This window comes from Lathyrus oleraceus, chromosome 5 (genome assembly GCF_024323335.1).
Source record: "Lathyrus oleraceus cultivar Zhongwan6 chromosome 5, CAAS_Psat_ZW6_1.0, whole genome shotgun sequence".
NCBI lineage: Eukaryota > Viridiplantae > Streptophyta > Magnoliopsida > Fabales > Fabaceae > Lathyrus > Lathyrus oleraceus.
The window spans coordinates 573,595,300-573,602,379 of record NC_066583.1 but is presented as its reverse complement, the minus strand read 5'-3'; the positions used below and the strand labels follow the sequence as shown (position 1 = coordinate 573,602,379).

General features: G+C 39.8%; 1 pseudogene; it reads left to right on the top strand.

The window, feature by feature from the left end:
- The first annotated feature begins 6,011 nt into the window (after nucleotides 1-6,011).
- LOC127089322 (uncharacterized) lies at nucleotides 6,012-6,111 on the top strand (annotated as a pseudogene).
- Nucleotides 6,112-7,080: the final 969 nt, after the last annotated feature.

The window sequence follows — 7,080 nt, the reverse complement described above, 5'->3', positions numbered from 1 at the left end:
TTCTTACAATCACAAATCTCATAGTCCTGGATGGATTCAGTGGATCCAGCAGGAGTTGGGGTTTCATTCAGATTATAGAGCCAGTTCCTTTGGTTATGAACACTAGTTCTAGGATCGGGCATGGTGAATAGGCAGAGAACCTGGTTATCAATAATAAGCTCAAACTCATCAGACCCTATGTTTGCTATAAACATAGTGTTGAAGAGGAAGGGTATACTCATAGTAGTAATGCCACAAAAAGGGCTAAGGTCAAGCATAGGCTGACGTAATCCAATAGCATTACCTATCATAGTGATCAAACCGCCTATTCTAATGGGTGCTCGCTCATCCTGGATAAGGTGGTCCAAATTAGCTAACATAAAAGTAGCACCGTTTACTGGACGGTTCTGGGAAGCACAAAATATGATGAATAGTTCATCACGTGAAACTGAAGTACTATTTGGCATCTTCCCAAATAAAGTGTGGGTCAGGATCTTATGGAAATAGCGAAAAGCTGGGTTATGTATGTTTCCAGAGAGAAACTCATGTTCTTCGGGCTCATCATTTCCAGTCAGCTTACCCCAAAAGTGTTCAAGCTCTCTATATTCAAAAAGTTCTTCCTGGCTTACAGTGAATGTATCAAAGGAGGTAGGAAAACCCAAAAGGTTGGTGAAGTCTCTAATATTAAATTGGTACTCCATATTGAACATTCTGAACTGGATAAAACCTCTGCTAATTCCTTTTCCGTGGCTGGGTAGATAGATTAATGAGCTAAGGAATTCTAGTGTGAGTCTCCGGTAGGTGGTGAAATGTCTCAGGATAGGGGAGGTCTCCCATCCTATCTGATTCAGCAAAAACAGGACACTCTGTCTCAGTCCAAGGGCAGTCATAGCCCAATCATCAGCATATAAACTAGGTAACATCTCTCTAGCGGCTAGTTCTTCAAACTTTTGTTTCTGAGCCATTCCTCTGAACTTGATACCCATACGATCAGAATGTCCCATCTGGTTAGTGTTAGCTAGAGAAAAGAAACATGAGTTTAAGTCAGGGTTTGGCCAAATGCCGAAAGAAGAAAAGAATTATTATTATTATATATATATATATTTTTTTTCTTTTTTTTTTTAATAAATCAATAATGAATACTAAATAGAAATTAAAAGAATAATTAAGAGAAAAATAGGGAAATGATAATAATAATAATAGAATAATAAAATAACAAATTAATTTGTGGGTTGTCTCCCACTAAGCGCTTTGTTTAAATGTCGCAAGCTCGACAAATAAACTGTTAAATATAGTCTATGAGTCCTGGGGGCGTTTCGTCTAAGTGTAGAATTTGCGAATCCTCGTTGGTTTCCGCATAGTGATAATGTTTCAGACGTTGCCCGTTTACGGTGAACGGTTCTGTAGATTGTCCTTTTATTTCTACCGCTCCACTGGGAAAGATTTTAGTGATATGAAAAGGTCCTGACCATCTGGATCGTAGTTTTCCCGGGAATAATTTTAGTCTAGAGTTAAATAAAAGTACTGCGTCGCCTTGCTTGAAGATTTTCCTTGATATATGCTTGTCATGCCATTGTTTTGTTCTTTCTTTATAGATTTTGGCATTTTCATAGGCGTCTCTTCTGAGTTCCTCTAATTCGTTTATGTCAAGGATTCTCTTTTCACCGGCGGCTTTATAATTCAAATTTAAATTTCTAATAGCCCAATAGGCTTTATGTTCTAATTCTACCGGGAGGTGACAGGATTTTCCATAAATGAGCTTAAATGGGGTCGTCCCTATGGGAGTTTTATAAGCAGTTCGGTATGCCCACAAAGCTTCTGGTAATTTCAATGACCAATCTTTCCTTGAAGTGGCGACCGTTTTTTCTAGTATTTGCTTGATTTCTCTGTTAGATACTTCCACTTGTCCACTGGTTTGAGGGTGGTAAGGTGTTGCTATCCTATGTCTCACTCCATATTTAAGTAGTAGTTTTTCGAGTACCTTGGATATAAAGTGTGATCCACCATCACTGACTACTATTCTTGGGATGCCAAATCTCGGAAATATTATATTTTTAAAGAGTCTAGTTACTACTCGGGTGTCATTTGTTGGAGAAGCTATAGCTTCGATCCATTTTGATACGTAGTCAACTGCCACGAGTATGTATTTGTTACCGAAAGAGGATGGGAAGGGTCCCATGAAGTCTATCCCCCACACGTCAAAAATCTCTACTTCCAAAATACCTTTTTGTGGCATCTCGTCACGTCTAGATATGTTTCCCGTGCGTTGACATCTGTCACACTCCTTAATAGCCGCATGTACGTCCTTCCATATAGTTGGCCAATAAAAGCCGGCTTGTAGGATTTTAGAGCAGGTCTTGGATGTACTTGTGTGTCCACCATAAGGCGCAGAGTGACAGTGTTGGATTATATTTTCTACCTCTTCTTCGGGTATACATCGACGGAAAATACCATCGGGGCCTCTTTTGAAAAGTAAGGGATCATCCCAGTAATAGTGTTTTATGTCGTGGAAGAATCGTTTCTTCTGCTGGTAAGATAAAGTAGGTGGAACTATTCCGGCAGCTAAATAATTGACTAGATCAGCGTACCATGGTGTGACAGATATAGCTAAGGTGGTTTCTACTTGCATGTCGGAGTTGTTCTCTTCCAAAGTAGCTATGAGTTTATCATACGAGAAATCATCATTAATGGATGTTCTTTCCGGTTCAAGGTTCTCAAGTCTAGAGAGGTGGTCTGCTACTACGTTTTCAGTTCCTTTTTTGTCCTTGATTTCTAAGTCGAATTCTTGTAGTAACAAGATCCATCTTAGGAGTCTAGGTTTAGCATCCTTTTTTGTTAAAAGGTACCTGATAGCAGCGTGATCAGTGTAAACTATTATTTTGGCTCCTACCAAGTAAGAACGAAATTTATCTAGCGCAAATACCACTGCTAGGAGTTCTTTCTCGGTTGTGGCATAATTCATCTGTGCTTCATCCAGGGTTCTGCTAGCGTAATATATAACGTGAAGCTTTTTATCCTTTCTTTGTCCTAAAACAGCACCTACAGCATAATCACTGGCATCGCACATTATTTCGAATGGTTCATTCCAGTCTGGTGTCTGCATAATGGGTGCGGAGATCAATGCTTGTTTAAGAGTTTGGAATGCTTTTAAACAGTTATCGTCGAATATGAATTCAGCATCTTTCATCAACAGTCCGGTTAAGGGTTTAGTTATCTTAGAGAAGTCTTTGATGAATCGTCGGTAAAAACCGGCGTGTCCTAAAAAACTTCGTACTTCTCTCACAGTTCTTGGGGGTTGAAGATTTTCGATTACCTCTATTTTGGCTTTGTCTACTTCAATTCCTCTGTTCGAGATGATGTGTCCTAAAACAATTCCTTCTTGTACCATAAAGTGGCACTTTTCCCAATTGAGTACTAAGTTTACTTTTACACATCGCTCCAGAACTCTTTCCAGGTTTTCAAGGCATTCTTCGAAATTTTGTCCGTATACAGAAAAGTCATCCATAAATACTTCCATGATGTTTTCGAGAAAGTCGGCGAATATTGCCATCATGCATCTTTGAAAAGTTGCAGGGGCATTACACAGACCAAACGGCATTCGTCTATACGCGAAGGTACCAAAAGGGCATGTGAATGTTGTCTTTTCTTGGTCATCAGGGTGAATTGGTATTTGAAAGAAGCCTGAATAACCGTCTAAATAACAGAAATGTGAATGTTTAGCTAATCGTTCTAACATTTGGTCAATGAATGGTAAAGGGAAATGATCTTTTCGGGTTGCTTTGTTTAGTTTCCTATAATCAATGCACATTCTCCATCCCGATTCGATTCGTTTAGTTATAGTTTCTCCTTTTTCGTTTTCAATAACGGTTATGCCTCCTTTCTTTGGCACAACGTGTACAGGACTAACCCATTTGCTATCAGATATAGGATATATAATACCTGCTTCCAATAACTTGGTTATTTCTTTCTTTACTACCTCACTTAGGATCGGATTTAGTCTTCTCTGGTGTTCCCTAGAGGTTTTACAGTCTTCTTCTAACATGATGCGGTGCATACAAATAGAAAGGCTTATTCCTTTAAGATCGGTGATGTGGTATCCTAGTGCGGTTGGATATTTTCTTAAGATATGTAGGAGTTTTTCTGTTTCGAGTCTTCCTAGATCTGCATTAACTATCACAGGTCGTTCAAGTTCTAAGTCTAGGAATTCATATCTCAGATTTTTGGGAAGTGTTTTCAAATCAGGGGTTGGTTTGTTAAGACACTGCGTAGGATCCGGTGTTATTGCTAGGCATTGTTTAGATTTGTCCTCTAAAAGATAGTCTGATGATTTGTCTTCTCCTGACTCTGCTTCTTTTATGCATTCATCGATGATATCCATGAAGTAACATGTATCTTCTATTGCAGGTGCTTTCAAGAATTGGGAAAGAATGAATTCAATTTTCTCTTCACCTACTTCGAAGGTGAGTCGTCCTCGTTTTACGTCTATGATTGCACCGGCAGTTGCTAAGAATGGTCTTCCTAGTATAATAGGTGCCGTATCATCTTCTCTAATGTCCATAATTGTGAAGTCAGTGGGAATGTAAAACTGACCTATGCGTACGGGAACGTTTTCAAGGATTCCTACAGGATATTTGATGGAACGATCTGCTAATTGCACAGACATTTTGGTCGGTCTTAATTCTCCCATTTCCAGTTTCTTACATATGGATAAAGGCATAACGCTAATTCCGGCTCCTAAATCGCATAAGGCTTTGTCGATGACAAATTTTCCTATGTGACAGGGTATAGAGAAACTACCCGGATCCTTGAGTTTAGGGGGCATGTTTTGGATTATAGCGCTACATTCGGCAGGGAGTGTAACGGTTTCGCTATCCTCAAGTTTCCTTTTATTAGAAAGAATTTCTTTTAAGAATTTAGCATATGAGGGCATCTGCGTAATAGCTTCGGTAAACGGAATTGTAACGTTTAATTGTTTAAGGAGATCAACAAATTTTCTAAATTGGCCTACATCTTTGGTTTTAACAAGCCTTTGAGGGTAAGGTATAGGTGGTTTGTAAGGTGGTGGAGGTACATAAGGTTCCTTCTTTTCTAGGGTTTCCTTATTACTCTCTTCCTTTTCCTTAGGTTCACTTTCCTCAGTAGATTTCTTAGGGTTTTGGTTTTCTATCCTTGGGTCAGACGGTCCTTCCACTTCCGTTCCACTTCTTAATATAATTGCATGAGCTTGGCTTCTCGGATTGGGTTGGGGCTGTCCAGGGAATGTACCAGTTGGTGCAGCAGTAGGTGCTTGTTGTTGAGCTACTTGAGATATTTGCGTTTCCAGCATTTTGTTATGGGTAGCCAGGGCATCTACTTTGCTTGCTAGTTGTTTAAGTTGTTCGCCAGTGTGTATGTTCTGGTTTAAGAAATCTTTATTGGTTTGTTGTTGGGAAGCTATAAAGTTTTCCATCATGATTTCCAAGTTGGATTTTCTAGGGGTATTATTGTTAGGATTCGGTTTCTGATATCCCGGAGGTATAGATGGGGCTTGATTTGGAGACTGTCCAGGTGCGTATAAAGCATTATTACTCTTATATGAGAAGTTTGGATGGTTCTTCCAATTTGGGTTATAGGTATTCGAATAGGGGCTTCCTTGAGCATAGTTTACTTGCTCTGCTTGGATTCCAGTCAAGAGTTGACATTCCGCAGGAGTGTGGCCTTGGATTCCACAGACCTCGCAATTCTGAGTTATAGCAACCACGGCGGCTGGAGGTGATACGTTTAAACTTTCAATTTTCTGGGCCAAAGCATCCACTTTTGCATTGACGTGATCAAGGTTACTTATCTCGTACATGCCAGTTTTCGGTTGAGGTTTTTCCACCGTTGTTCGTTCGGTTCCCCACTGATAGTGTTTTTGGGCCATGCTCTCGATAAGCTGGTAAGCATCAGCGTAAGGTTTGTTCATTAGTGCACCACCTGCAGCGGCGTCTATTGTTAACCTTGTATTGTATAAGAGACCATTATAAAATGTGTGAATTACTAACCAGTCTTCCAAACCATGGTGTGGGCAAAGTCTCATCATGTCTTTGTATCTTTCCCATGCTTCGAAAAGAGACTCGTTGTCTTTCTGTTTAAATCCGTTTATCTGGGCTCTTAACATAGCTGTTTTGCTTGGCGGAAAATATCGGGCAAGAAAAACTTTCTTCAACTCGTTCCATGTGGTGACTGAGTTGGAAGGAAGAGATTGAAGCCATCTTCTAGCGCTATCTCTTAATGAGAAAGGAAAAAGACGAAGTCGAATTGCCTCTGAAGTGACACCATTAGCTTTAACAGTATCAGCGTATTGGACAAATACGGATAAATGAAGGTTTGGATCTTCGGTAAGATTTCCAGAGAATTGGTTCTGTTGCACAGCCTGCAACAACGAAGGTTTAAGTTCAAAGTTGTTTGCTTCGATTGCGGGCGGAGCAATACTTGAATGCGGTTCATCTTGCGATGGAGCGGCGTAATCTCTAAGAGCACGAGCTGGTTCTGCCATCTCGGTTAAAGAAGGAAAATCTTTGAGATCAGGAAGGTCTATAGGAGGGAGATTGTTTTCAGCACGATATTCCCGAATTCGTCGTAAGACTCGGAGATATAGTTCGATATCGTTGATTCGTAAATAGAGCGGTTCGCCTTGAGAGCGAGTGCGTGGCATACAAATCAACGAAAGAAAGAAAATAGAAGGAAAAGAAACCTTAGTCTCTACAGCGTAACGGAAGAGTTACGATATCGATTGAATAAAAGTCCCCGGCAACGGCGCCAAAAACTTGATCGCTCAACTGTGTGAGTCGAGAATGGGATACAAACTGCAAGTGCACAGTTCTACCGCGTAGTTTTAAAAGATATCGATCCCACAGGGACTTATGAATCGATATACCGTTATCTAAGGTTACTACGTAAATCTAAGGTGAAAATGTTTGATTGTTAGGGAAAAAACTAAGAGCTAAACTAATATCTAGATTAAATATTAATAAAACGGATATCGGTATGTAGTTCGTCAAAACTAGGGAATCGAGTCTTTGTCGGCTTCTTGGTTTTAAAATGAATCGTTTCGGTTAACTTTATTGGTTAAAGGTTCTA